The sequence below is a fragment of the Aptenodytes forsteri genome, unplaced genomic scaffold (genome assembly GCF_000699145.1).
Source record: "Aptenodytes forsteri isolate BGI_AS27 unplaced genomic scaffold, ASM69914v1 Scaffold208, whole genome shotgun sequence".
Lineage (NCBI taxonomy): Eukaryota > Metazoa > Chordata > Aves > Sphenisciformes > Spheniscidae > Aptenodytes > Aptenodytes forsteri.
This window is the reverse complement of record NW_008794963.1, coordinates 3,210,699-3,224,891: the sequence shown is the minus strand read 5'-3', so window position 1 is coordinate 3,224,891 and position 14,193 is coordinate 3,210,699. Positions and strand designations below refer to the sequence as shown.

The 14,193-nt window shown below is 38.8% G+C and overlaps 1 protein-coding gene across 1 annotated transcript in view; it reads right to left on the bottom strand.

Annotated features, from left to right (window-relative positions):
* Positions 1–13,196, bottom strand: part of CPQ (carboxypeptidase Q) — a 165,295-nt gene extending 152,099 nt beyond the window's left edge. Inside the window, exons 1-3 of the mRNA XM_009275482.2 lie at positions 13,098–13,196; positions 11,765–12,008; positions 6,200–6,264 (exon numbers count right to left, since the gene is read on the bottom strand). The gene's annotated coding sequence lies outside the window, so the exon portion shown is untranslated. The remainder of the gene's footprint in view (positions 1–6,199; positions 6,265–11,764; positions 12,009–13,097) is intronic.
* Positions 13,197–14,193: the final 997 nt, after the last annotated feature.

Sequence of the window (14,193 nt, the reverse complement as noted above, 5' to 3'; positions counted from 1 at the left end):
ATGTTTTAAGGGTTGGGGCGGGGGGGTGGGGAAAGCTTTATGATCTTGAAGAGTGAAGCAGAAAAGCACACATTCCTCAAAGACTGGTTTTCCAGAATTGTCAAGATTCCTCATCTGGGAGAACATTTAATCAGTTAGAAAAATCTTGGCTTTGGGAACACTCACAGTCAAAGTTATCATTTCCATTACAAAGTCCTTAAAATGAGCTTATTTACATCTAAAGCTAAGGAAAGGAAGAGTACAACACAATATGGATACAAGACTTTAAATACAATACGAAATCTTATTACTTGGACCAAAAAGTGTAAAACTCCAGAGGAAACACCAAATCATGAGCTGTTTTACCTTTACCAACTTCAGAAGAGCTATCTTTATTTGCTACAACTGAAGATATGTCCTGAAATCCTTGAAAAGATAAGTGTGACCTAGTAGTGTATGACCATATACGCCCAGGTAGTGATACTGACTTATGTGGACAGAATAGGAAGTGAAATGTTTAAAGAAGGCTAAGGATTAAAACAGAGAAAGTCCAAATGTGCCCAGAGACATTGCAGTCATAGCTCCCCATTTGGAAAAAGTTCATACCCTATTTATACTCTGTATTGTGGAAGTACTATAGCTTAACATAGGAAGGAAGCAGTAAAAGGAACCACATTTAACTCTTTCTTCACCTGCAAGCCTCAAAATAGTAACAGGCTACCTTGATATAATCTTATTCAGCAGCTGCTGCTAAAACAGATGGCAGTAATCCTGAAGAATCACACCATAATCCATGTGCAAAGTACTGTATCAGAGAAGCTACAGAAATGATCAGTCTGCTACCTCCCTAAGCAGCAGTGACAGCCAAGACAAAAATTACGCAAAAAAAAAATAAAAAGAAGACACTACCACCAAACAATGCCTAGGCCACGTAGCAGCTGACATTATTCTTAATGAGCATTCAAAATACAAACAGTTCTCAAAAGGAAGTACATTATCTTTTCAGAGGCAGAAGACAGGAATTCAGTGGGATTTTTAGATGAGAACAACTGAATAGAACAAAAACATTCAATGCAAGAAAGGCAGTTAGGAAACTATGAGACCAAAATACACAATGTTGTTCATATTACAATGAATGCCAAAGTACATAGCTAATGCCAGCTGATGGCGTTGAAAGACAACTGGGTTGGGAAAGATGATTTTGGACAATTAAATCAAAACATAACAGAATAGGGCTGCAATTAAATTACCTGGTATTTTGATGCTCAACTTTGGTGACACTTCCTTCAAGTCTGTAACTATTGCTCTAGTGCAAAAAACAAGACAGGTTGCCTTCAGACATAGAAAGACTGGCTTATGAAAAAAATAAATATATTCACACACACCCATTCTGAGACAAAACATTAGTCGCCTCTTGATAATTTAAGAATTTTTTCTTGATTGCAAAGGTCCCTGGGATAGACACATATCTTCTATTTTTTCATGAAATTTGTATAGAATTGAGACACAAACTCTTCAGAACCACATATTATTCTTTCAGTGTTTCCTACGGGAGAAAAGCACCCCCTTTTTATTGAGGCAATATAACCACAGAAATCTCCTCTTACAATCTCTTCTGAATTTTCTGTGTTTTCTTATCTGAGGAGATGAATTAGGCTATGGAAAAGAATGAAGTGCCCAAGAGAGCAAAACAAGAGGCCACAAATTAAGGGGCATCGAAGACAAGAATTGCCAGTAAGGTCCCATACTTAAACAACTATCACCCAAAATTCTAAACCAAGTTTCTTTTTGAGAACACATTCAACAAGACATCTTCTATCCTGTACTTACAGTTAAATTATTCCTGCAATTCTGATGCTAAATGTTTTCTTTCTGAGTTTTTACTGAAAGTCTAGCGGATTGCATCTGGCCAAAGGATGAAGTCTACCTTCATATCAGGATAAAGCCTAAAACAGAAGGTATGAGCTATGAGCAAATGATCAATCCATACCCCTGGATAGCAAAAGCTGCTAAAGCTGATGGATGGACATTGTAACAGGAGCAAACAGGAGCAAACCAATTTTCATTAACAACAGTCAGTGCATGGCTGTCACTGTCGCAAGTTGGTCTGCCACCCCTACGAAAGCTGAAAGCCATCAAAATGCCAAGTATCTGGCACTCGCAGGCACTTCTTGGTGCTCCTCCAAGCAGCGTTCCAGCAGAAGGCTGTTCAGTCCTACAAAACACATGTATGCTTTATGTCGCTCCAGATTGCGGCCAGAAAACACAAATACTTTGAGTGTCTCCTTCCAACAATTAAATCTCAGTTTTAAAGATGACTATACACTACTAAGGGTTGGGATATTTGCCAAAATGAACCACCAAAATAAGTAACCTTAGTTACTAATTATGTAATGGAGCGCAACAGGCCAAGTTTTCTGATGAAGTGACCTGTCTGGCCTTAACAAAAATTACGCCAGATGATAATCTCACCTACATACATCCTATACCACTCTAGAATTATAAACTCTTAAGTTAAATTCTTAGCATTTCCATGCATGACAAGAATAATATTCCTCTATGACCACACAGCTACAAAGCATTTTTTGCTTTGTATATGGAACAAAATTTTTCATTTTAAGTCAACAGGTTCAGAGAAAAGTTATGCACGTTATTAAATGCTTCAAAGAAAAAGACCAAAAAAGGCAAGACCAACATTTTCAAAAGTATCCAACCATTTTAGCTATTTTATTACATACACCTATAGTGTCATTTTACAGACTATAAGTAGCACCACAATTCCAAATTAAGTCAATAATTATTCAGCATTGCCGAATACGAGATATTTAAGAATACTTATAAATAAAATTTCCAGATTAAAATACCTGTAGCTTTTCTGAACTTTATGTTAGATTTTTTCATACAGTCTTTCTCTACAGTCACAAGAAAAGATATGTTCCTCATACTGCTATAGTATCAACATTCAAGTGGTTTTGTGAAGCTGAGAAATCTGGTGAACATATTGCTAGACCTGTTAAGAAAACTGATATTCTCGTCTTTTGCCTAGTCTAGATAAGCCCACTGAGCCTTCCCTTTCCAGAGCAACAAAGGATGAATTTGTAAATACAACTACATGAAAAAGGCACAGCATCAAGAATCTCTCACTACAATTGACAGAAAAATTATCTTTATGATGCACACGTTTCTTTACTTATATTAAGGGCGGGAAAGGTTATTAATTTCAATGAGATATGTTATGAAGTATGTCAATTATGATTTCATCATGTTCACTAAGGCATAATACTGGTACTCACACATCATACTGTATTCCAACATATCAAGATCAGAAATAAATTGCTACAGCTCAGTGGCAACGTAAAATTGGGGCCACCATCCCACAGCAGACTGCACTGCAACATACAAACAAAAGTAAGCTTAAAAAGTTTAAATGTAAAGAATCAAGGCAAAGAACAGACTGTAAACAAGATAAATACACTTTACTTAAAGAGCTTGATAGAAAACTGGGGTTTAGCCAATTTTGAGTAATAAATTAGCAAAACGATCTTTCTGATGTTGAGGAAAGTTCCAACACCATTTCTTCATCAAAGCTACTCCCCACTGCAGCACACATTTGATCACTGAGCACTGCAGCTATCATGCATAAGGTGGTTCTGATTTTGCATTTAACTTCTAATTACTTTTTACTGCCATTTAAGAGACAAAAAATTATCAAATGATTTTGCTACTGCAGGACAAAAGAAGTCAGTTATGACAGAAGGCATCTATCAGTATTAATACTTTTTTTTTTTATTTCAAGTGGCATTCAACAGTCCCAGTTAAGATCACAGTCCACAATGCTACTCACTGCAGAGATACAGAGACAAGCGTGCCATTAGGGCCTTAAAACTACAGACAAAATGGAGAAACAATTGGAAGAGAAGGGACCCAGAAGTGACATCTCCAAGTGATTCAGTTGCCACATGAAAGACATTTCAATTAGCAAAACCACTCAGCCCCTTTCTCTTGACACTACCAAGAGGAGCCGATCAAAAGCTTGCTGCAACGAAGCAAATGGTCATATTACAAAAAGTTAACTGGAAATCAAAGTGGAAAAAAAAAGAAACAACAACAAAAAAAACAAAACAAAGAACATACCAAAAAATAAACACACCAGTTATGTAGAGAGGATAGTGACAAATGCTGACACCACTGAGTCTGGGTAAGACAATTCCTATTTTTCTGAGCCATGCAATTCTATTTCCAAGAGTGAATTTTTAAAGATGTGTTTGTTTTGGGTTTTTCTAAGAGACAATAGCAAAATAGTTCTAAATGTAAACAATTACTGTATCTGGTATGCTGGTAATATATATCTGAAAATGTCTGTTCTCAATTTACTTTTGTTCACACACTAACACACCTGGCATGTTTCTATCCAGAATTCTCATGCAGTGACTCCAAAGATCCATCATGCAGGTGACCTCTGAGATAGCTTACACTGAGCTGCAATAGGTTAGCAAACCTTAGGTAAGTACCAACAATTTTCTGCATAGACAAAATTTGAGCATGGGACAATATGTACAGGGAAGCCCAGATGTATAAATTTTTCATGTGAAAGCATCTCAATGCAAAATTTAAAGTTAATTTTGAATATTTAGTTCACAAATATACACCTTGCTACTACCAGCAGTATCTTACAGGTCTTTTGTTTCCTAAGGGGAAAGAGAGGTGCATGCTGCTCAGAACCAAAGAGTAAGTGACGCCTGGATGAACACCAATTTCTTAATACCTTTTGATGAATTATCATTCTAAGCAGACAGCTGAAACAGAAGAAACTTCTCTCTGAAGCAGCCAAAAAGTGACAGCATAAAACTGAGCCGATGTTCAAAGTGGAATGAAGAGTCTAAAGCACCTTTTAGAGGACTGTGTTTTTTTCTCAGTATCAATATCACGGAAGTATCACCAGGAAAAGTAGCTGTATTAGCAATTTGTATGTTCAAATCCCATTCATATGCTCAAATTAAAATATTTAATTGAGTGCAGCAGCTTTGGACTGATGGTATCACATATTATAAACATTTTCTATTTAGTAAGATCCTTACACAGTGAATTACCTACAAATCTAAATATGCCTACGATATAGTTTTCAAGTTTGGGAGTATTAGCCATTGCCCTTGATCAGCATTTTTCAAGAGACCTGAAGCCAACAGTTTCTAGAAAGTAATTTTTTTTTCAATTTTTCATCAGGGAAAGTCTTTAGAAAAAGATCAAAAGATAATACAATATAATATATTTTAGATAATGTTGTTAATACAGATAACTGTCCAAGCAAAAATAAATGCCTTATTCTTGCATAGCTATACTTGCAGAGATACCATAGAACATACGTGCATAAATGCCAACAGCAGCTTCAGAATAAATGAAAAAAGTACCACTGCTAAAACATATTCAGGAGCTACACTGGAGACAGCTTTCCAAAACGGCAAAAAATATTTGTGAGAAGGAAGGTAGTTTAATGAACTATGAAACTTCCTTTTCTCAACACAATTATTGTTTGAATCTCATGGTATTAGAAAAACAAATGGAGGTCCATCCTTTAAAATCCTCACAGGTTCTTTGTTCTAGCTGCCAAACTATCTGTGGTACCATTTGTTTGATCCAGATGCTTAATAGGATCTTGAATGTGACAATACAAAAGCTGATACTGTACTTGAGTGTCATGTTAAGGGAAAATACTAACTTTGGCAAACATAAGCTCACTAGATACACATATATGTCATTTTCTGGCACACATTGTACCATACCTGGCACACATTTTACAGCACCTGCAACACTATTAGAGACAGAATGTGATCAACCCTCTCTCTGCAAATATTATGTTAAGACATCTCCCTGTCTTTGTGCTGACACGATTCTGACACTGCACCTGACCAGTCATACTCAGAGATTAAATTATGCCAAGAAAGTACAGGAGCAAACAAAACAGCCAAAAGTTTCCTGCTAGGTCTTAAACACTTCTGCACAGTTCAGATTGTATAAGCCAAAGCTGACGCACAGGTGTCAGCTCCCAAACTCCAGAGAAGTTTTTACATGGGCCATCTTTCAGAAAACCAGCTCACCACCACTGCCACGAACACACCAGCCCAGGTGAGTGACTGCACCTGAACTCAGGAAGCTCACAGGAACTTCAACCAAGCAGAGGCCAGAGAGGCCACAGCTCCACTTCCAGATCGCAGTTGCTCACCCTATCCTTCTGCTATTGCATGTGACAGCCACAAGCTCCTTCTGGGTCTGCTGGAGGAGTTACACCTGGAACACAATAAAAAGTGAAGCCATTTAGACGCTCTTTAAATTGCTATTTAGATACAGCATTATCAAACTGGGCAGGGACCCCCAGTATTAGGACACCTCTGGCTTTTATCCTACCTGTTAAATAGCCCTCTGCAAGCACAGCTTTGGGAACGCTGCCTTTAAGTGTTCCTAGTCACAAGACCAACCATTAAGGAGACAAAAGCTTGCAGAACCAACCCACTTAGAGCACTTTACTTTGATTTAGCTATAAACAGTGATTTTCAAAACCACACATCTGTGGTTGCATAAATAATTACATAAAATTCAGAGGGCTTTATCCACAGCATGAGTAGAGACACTATTTAACATTTGGGGCTCTGGTGTTACTAGCATGAGGAAAGAATAGAGCCTCTGCCTCCTTCAGTGAATCAAGATGTTGTAAATGTCAGTCTCCTCATGAACTAAAATGTAATTCCAAATTAAAATGAAACTGGTATTGGAGGATCGCTTACACTCGGTTTTGATTTCATCACATTATCAGCTTGCAAGCAGGGGCAACTGCTTGCAAGAGGTAGAGTTCTCATAAAGTTACAACTGCTCCTTCATTCAGAAGCAGCCAAAAAAGCCATCTTTGACTTCTTGATGAAGCACTGTTCCTTTCAGGATGACGGTCTCACATGTGCCCACGCTTCCATGATTTCCATATTAGGGTCACTCCTCAGAAAGCTCTTCTTTGAAACCATTTGGAAGCCAGGCCAGGACATAAACAGTGCTTTGGGCAACAAATTACATATCAGTTCTGCTCCCTGATGACAGTGACTTTCCAGTTACCCACTGGAACAGATCTGATGGCAACACTAATCCTACACCCCTTACTCCATGTTTGCCAACAAGCCCTACTTGTTGAGTACAAAGTACTTAGATACAAACACCTGGAGAGCAGGCAAGGTCAGCAAGAAGCCTACATTTCTTAAGTTCACTATCCCATTTAATTCCTAGATTAAGGTTTCTTCTACAGCAAAGTTACCTTCTGCTTTCAGAAGAGCAGCTGAGCTTGCACAGACCACCACTCACAGTTGCAGCGATGCTTGCAGCTAACAGCCCAGCTGCCACCTCACCACAGCTGAAAATGTTTTCCAGGAAAAAAAACAGTATCAGCCGACTTTCATCCTTCCTATGCCACTTGTCTGTAGGGACATGAGATGTCAGCCAGCATGTTTCATTTTGGTAATTTTGGGAGGTTGCATTAGACAGATGCCTACTGTAGTTATTATTATTTATCCAGTGTGCATCTGGGTTTTTTATATACAGTTCACATACTGATAAGTTCCCAATAGTTATTTTTATATAACATTCTTCAAAGGAACTTTCCCATGCTCCCATTCCTGTTTGCATGCTGCTCAACCGGCCTGCATGTTCTGGATTTTCAGAAAACAGGCATCTGAATACATTTAATTCTAGTACCAACGCACTGAGAACAGAAGCAATGGAGAAGTGCCATATCTTCCAGCATTACAACGAGGAAAAGCCAAAGGAGATAAAGCAGCATGTGAAAGGAGAGAAAAGAGTTAGAAAGTTTGACTACTACTCCCCCAAAACATAACTGCTCTGACCTTGGTAAACCCTTGATGCCTGCAAATGCATGATGGTGGGACTGACAAGAGTGTGGTGTGTAATGCAATGATGAGATAGCTGAGAGGGCTGCACCATAATCACAAGAAAATGGCACTGGTTTAAAAAAAAAAACACAAACCAAACCCACAAAACCAAAACCGAGCATATAAACGTCAGATATGCTTCACAGACACATATATCATATGGTTTTTAACTGCTGGGTTCATCTCCTGACTTAATGTCAGGGTCAACAAAACAGGATTCACTTTGTACATTTTTTTTTTATGCTTCTACTTTAAATAACACTTGCCATATGATCTGGATCAAAGAAACATAGGATATGTCACTATTGCTAATGATAGCTCCTCAAATAAAGCTTGAAACATGCATTGACTTCTTTCAGCCCAAAAGCTTAAACCATAAAGCAATTTTCACAAATTTGTTTCACAAATAACATCATGATGGATGAGTATGATGGCGGGGGGGGAAATCATTTCTAGCCATGCCAAAATTCCCATACTAGAGAAAGCATAAAGTCTTGTTCACTTATGAACACAAAGTAACTCACACTGTTGTGTCAAAAGGATTATCTTTACTCAAAACCAATATTCTGGACCAAAAAATCAGACCTACTTTGAGCAATGAGAGGACTGCTAACAGAAGCACCACTTAACACTGGGAAATACCTTTTCCTCTAGGGAAAGAGACTTGCGAATGAGTTTTCAGCTCACCTACTGCCAGATGTAAACACAGAAAGATAATCATACTATTCCGACCACCTCTTTTTCCAATGAAACAAAAAATTCATTGTCCCAGTCAAAATTTAGATGTGAGGCTAAAGACAGTGTTGTCACCTGCTATTAGCACAGCAAACTTTTAAGAGATATTTTGACATTCAGCATAAGCTGTTCTCTTGAAGTTTCTTCCAGTTTGACCACTTTCTCCTCTCTCATCACCAGATTTGCTGGAACAGTCCAAAATCGGACAACTACCAGAAAGTCCCGTATGGTCCACCCGTATCGGATTTGCTGGATTTGGCTATGTCGGGTCTTTTTAATAATCACGACTGTAGTGTACACCAGATAGCACTGCAAAGCAAGATATAGCTGCTGACTTGGGCAGCATCACTTGCTGGAAACAAGCACATCTGTCCTCATTCAGTTACTCTTTGAAAGGTGGCCACAGAGAGATTCCTGCTACCACCCTTTCTGCAAGTTTTCTCTTCAGCCGTAACAGGTAAGTCCAAAATGAAGCATGAATCACAGACCTTAGCTGCAGCAGTAATGTATATTAAAGTCAGCATAGGTATATTTTACCAGCCTATGGACTGGGCAACAGAAGGTTTGGATCAGCCGTGGCTTAAGTCCATCTAGGTCCCAGCTATGGTGGCTCTGCCCTCCAAATTGTCATTCACCTGCACCAGAACTTCATCCATACAGTCAGGCAGCAAGTTGGTTCTGGGAACCAATCCCGTGAAAAATATTTATTCGTTTGCAGAAATTAATCATGAGCATTAGTACCAGTAGGTTACTGCCAAAGAGAAAATGGGGATGTACTACTAGAAGGAAGACTGGTCTGCAGTAGTCCATGCAGTGTGAAGAGCAGACTGCTCTGCTCTTTCCACCACCCCTGCTACCTGGGTGAGAACCGCTGGCCAAGGGACAGGCGGGTGGCTGGGGTGGAAACCTCTGCAGCAGCTGCAGGTAAATTAGACAAGGGCAGTAACTCTGAGCCTGCACAGAATTTTCCAAGCCTATTCCAGAGACTTTTTTGCTTCTGAAAACCCTCTAGAGATTCCTTACCCAACAACTATTTCAAGACAACCAAACTGAACAAGTAATTAAAATCAAGTTGACTTTGTTTTCCTTCGAGGGTATCTCACAGTGCATCACTGAGGTAGAAATTGTCTGCTCTTGTGTATTTTTCAGCAGCATTGAATAGATTACCTGAGATTAGTAATGTACTTTTCTACCTTATCTAGTTGTCATAAGAGAAAATATTAATAGCCCATTGCAGTATACGATCAATCTTAAAGAAATTAGTAACTTACAGCTCTTTTTGCTTCCAAAGCAACAAAGAATTTCATTAAACTAAAACTCCGAGAAGTGTTTTCGCAGTCTGCCACGGAAGAGCACTCATGTTTTGTATGGGAGAACATGACCAGAGAGAGCACTAGAAGGTGAGCCCTGTGATTCAGAACAGTAAAAATCAACAAGATCAGAAATGCTAATCGCAAAACCTGTGGAGAGCAGAAGGGGAAACCATTACAGATTAATCAAATTTATGCTTTGGTCTTCAAAAGTTACAGATAAAAAAGTGGATGCTTTCCCAGCAGAGTCTATTGGCTCAGATCTCATTTTAAGGCCTCAAAAAAGCACATTTCTTTCTCAAATGTCTATTGGCACATGCATAATATTACATGAGCCCCTTTTGTGGGGCTACGTGAAACAAAATTACTGTCGACTCACTTGCCTTACATAAATTCACAGTCAAGTGCCTCCTCTGAAAAAAACTAACACAAAAATTAAAGACACAGGATATCAATATACATGTAGCAGATGAAAGCCAGAAAAACTGGGGGAGAGCGGAAGAGTGATCTCATTCCCTTTCACACAGAGTGTTCAAGCTGGAAATGTACTATTGCTACATTTGAGTAAAAGATCAGACACCAAAACCAGCAACTGGAGGGAAAAAAAACCCAAAACCACACCTATACTTAAAACCAGAACTGTTTTCTCACATCAGTATACTAAAACAGGCTTCACAAGGGTGACAACAATTCTCAGTTGTGCAAGATGCTACACCTGTGGGGTCACAAAACAGGTCTGGGCGAACCCTGAGCTAGTGGAAACGGCCACTGTTGTACTGAATGCAGGATGGTCACTCAGGCACGTTTAAAATAAATCTTAGTTGTTTATATTTCCTATGATGTAAGAAACGTCTATGATAGGTGACCTGCGATTAACCTCCTCTCACTATAACGTAAAGATCATTGATTTAAAATTTATCTTAGACAATTAAGAATTGAGATAAATTTGACTGGAATTTTTCTTTTCTAAACCAGCATTAGTATCTTTTAAAGTCGGGTTTTAAGATCACAGGTCTTTTACCATACCTCTGACTGCAATGGGTAGTAGAGAGAAACGTTTTGCCAAAATATATAAACAACTTCTTAGAGATGTATTTTTATCCGTATGTCTGTTCATTAGATACTTCTACCAAATCCCTCTTCGGCAGCAACAGCACCAAAGGGGTTTTCACGTTTTTCTCTCACACCCACTGTGGAGAAAATTCATCAAACACATCTATGTTAATTAGATTTAAAAGACTCTGAGAAAATATTACTATTATTAATACCAGGACAGAAAAAAAGAATCCAAATGAGCTGGGTGTCTCAGTGCTCTCCATTAAAAAAAAACAAAATAAATAATAAAATAAATAAACAAATAACCCCACCATTGGTCCATTCTCTCAAAACCAGAAATCAAGCCTCTTGTAAGATCAAGGCATTCAAAGTATCATTTTTAAAACTACAGGGTGTCTCTGTGCTCTCCATTAAAAAAAAACAAAATAAATAATAAAATAAATAAACAAATAACCCCACCATTGGTCCATTCTCTCAAAACCAGAAATCAAGCCTCTTGTAAGATCAAGGCATTCAAAGTATCATTTTTAAAACTACAGGCTAACAACGTTAGTATTTTTCTCAAGCTGACATACAATTTTTTCTTCCATTGTAAAACTGAAACAAAAAAGAGCAGAGCATTCTCCTCAGATTCTGTCAGAAATACTGACTTAATCAAGTAATTGGCATTTAGGAGATTATGAATCAGAGCTAAAAATTCACTATTGCCATCGCAGTGAAAATGTAAGTGACTGGGGGTCAACTGAAGAAAGAACTTACATTTATTTCAGTACTCTGAGATTGTTGCAGACATTTGGTAACAAAAACGTGAAAGATTACTGCAATGCAGTTCTTGACAGATAATATTTCCTGTCGAGACAGAACAGAAAGAACTGTAGAGCTTCAAGATTTTAATCGTTTCATACATTTCTATGCACAAAGTACTTTTTTAAGCAAAATATTTCACCCCTGCAGCTACTATCTCTTAGATGTACTGCCATCCTTCATCTTCATCCTCCCACAACTGGAAAGGAAAGAAGAAACGACAAGACAAAGTTTTCAATCTTAAAACAAGAAAGTTTTATACACTATAGCAAGAATAGATAAAAGAATCCCATGTGCATTATGAGTTCATGCAATTATATCAACAGTAAGAGACTATGTAAGTTGCTTCCTTTCCTGATTTGGCATTAAAGACATGCAGGCATTTGCAAAACCATGTTATGAAACAAGTAAGAATTTATATGAGCTTTTATTGACAGATGTCTCCCAACAGAGGTCAATGCCAGGTTGTTCTTCCCCAGCCCAGATTTGCAATCTGTTCTTATCTGATTTAGTATCTTATTGTTCCAATGTTCAAAAGAATTATATACATTTTAAACACCAAGAAACAAGATTAGGTAAGACAAAGGCTTAGTATGAAGCTCTAAAGCTGCAGTGGCTCTGATCCAAGTTTATCTGCACAGACTTCATCTGAAAGATTGAAGTTTGGGTTAAGTAAAACTGATTGCAAGGCACAATTGATAGATGCTATCCAAGATAGAGTGGATATGTCTAAAGCAATGAGTAAAAATTTACAATGAAACAAGGGATGTAAGAACTCTCACGGGTATTGCAGACTTTGTAGGGTTTCTTCGGGAAAGAAGCGTCTGAGGTTTTACTGAAAATAATAATCTAACAGAGGGAGCACCAGACAAGACTGGAAGGTGATTTTAAGGAGTGATAGTAGGTGAGCATGAGAAAGACTTTTATTAAAAGCTTTCATCCTCGCAGAAAAATAACCACAGCAAAATCAAGGCCAACTTTTGTCACCCTAGCTTAAGTCTTAAGAATTTCTCAAGCTAAAATAGAAAGATACATTCTAGATAGTTGTAGATGCAAGCAGTCCTTCCATTCCCATACAGGGAATCTGTTCTACAGTCATACAAAGATTGCTTTATAAGAAGAAACACCCACACGCTCCCCTTTCATGGATAGATTACAGGACTCTTACAGTCCTTTGATACAAAAGGGTGAGCAGATGTGGAACAATCTCCAGAAACAGTAAAAATTAATCTAATTTTGAACGGAGTGAAAACCACAGACAGGCAAAACTTTGAAAATTAAGGCTTACAAAACAAGAAATCAGGATTTCAGGTGTTGCATATGTATGGCCGCCTCTGAGCAGATGCTTTGAGTGCTCATGCAGCACTTAGGAAAGTCAGGTCCCAAAAATTCTGCAGTTTGAAGGAAAAAACAAGTAATCAACAATCAAACAGAAATCCAGCGCTTGTATTTTGAGTTTTCTCTTCAGTAGTTCTAAGCAGACTTGTAACCTGTCAGACACAACCACTAGATTCAAAAGGCTCCACTGTATCTAATGTTTCCTTAGTAAAACCTGATTCAGCTTGCAGAACTTACATTTTTTCCTTTATCTCACTTTTCTCTCCCTCATATATATTTTAGTACTTCTGTATGTATATGCATATACACATATAAAAATTGTATACACATATATAAAAATGCCTCTTCTCATATACTTTTCCCTTTTGCATCAATTTGAAAAAGATAGTCTTTAAAGCATTAAGTCCTGTCAAAACAAATCTAATGGGTACTAGTTACTAGAATTTCCTATTCAGAAGCACTAAACCACTCTACGTGCTGGGACCTCTTCGCTATTAAGTGTGCTGTAAAATGTAATTAAATATCTAATGTACCCATCTGGTATTTATGGGTTTTACTCGTTCGCAGCGGCATTGCTTTCAGAGCAACACTGTTCGCAGCGACTGCAGTCAACTCTGCCGGTTTCAGGAGCACGGCAGAGCACGGTGCCTCGCCCAGCTCTGACCACGCATCCCCCAAGCACGTGCACGACAGCCAACTACAACTTAGCATCGATATTTGTTTTTAAACTAAAGAGGAACGAGAGGGCAAGCAGGCATTTCTTGTCACGCGACGGAGCATCCGTGTTCCTGAAGGGCGACCAAGCTGGTGTCTGTCCCCCTCCAGAGAAAGGTGGGGGGACGGGCGCGAGGTGGGCCCGACGCCCCGCTGGCAGGCCGGGGAGCTCCGGCCCACCGACCCAGGGCAGGGATGGCCCGGCAGCACCCGAGGCTGCGGCCCAGCGGCTGAAGGCCCCATTTCGGGGGGGACACGACACCCCAGCACGTGCTGGCAGGGCTTTAAAGCAAGCCCTCGCAAGATGAGGAGACGGGGCTAAGCCCCGCCGA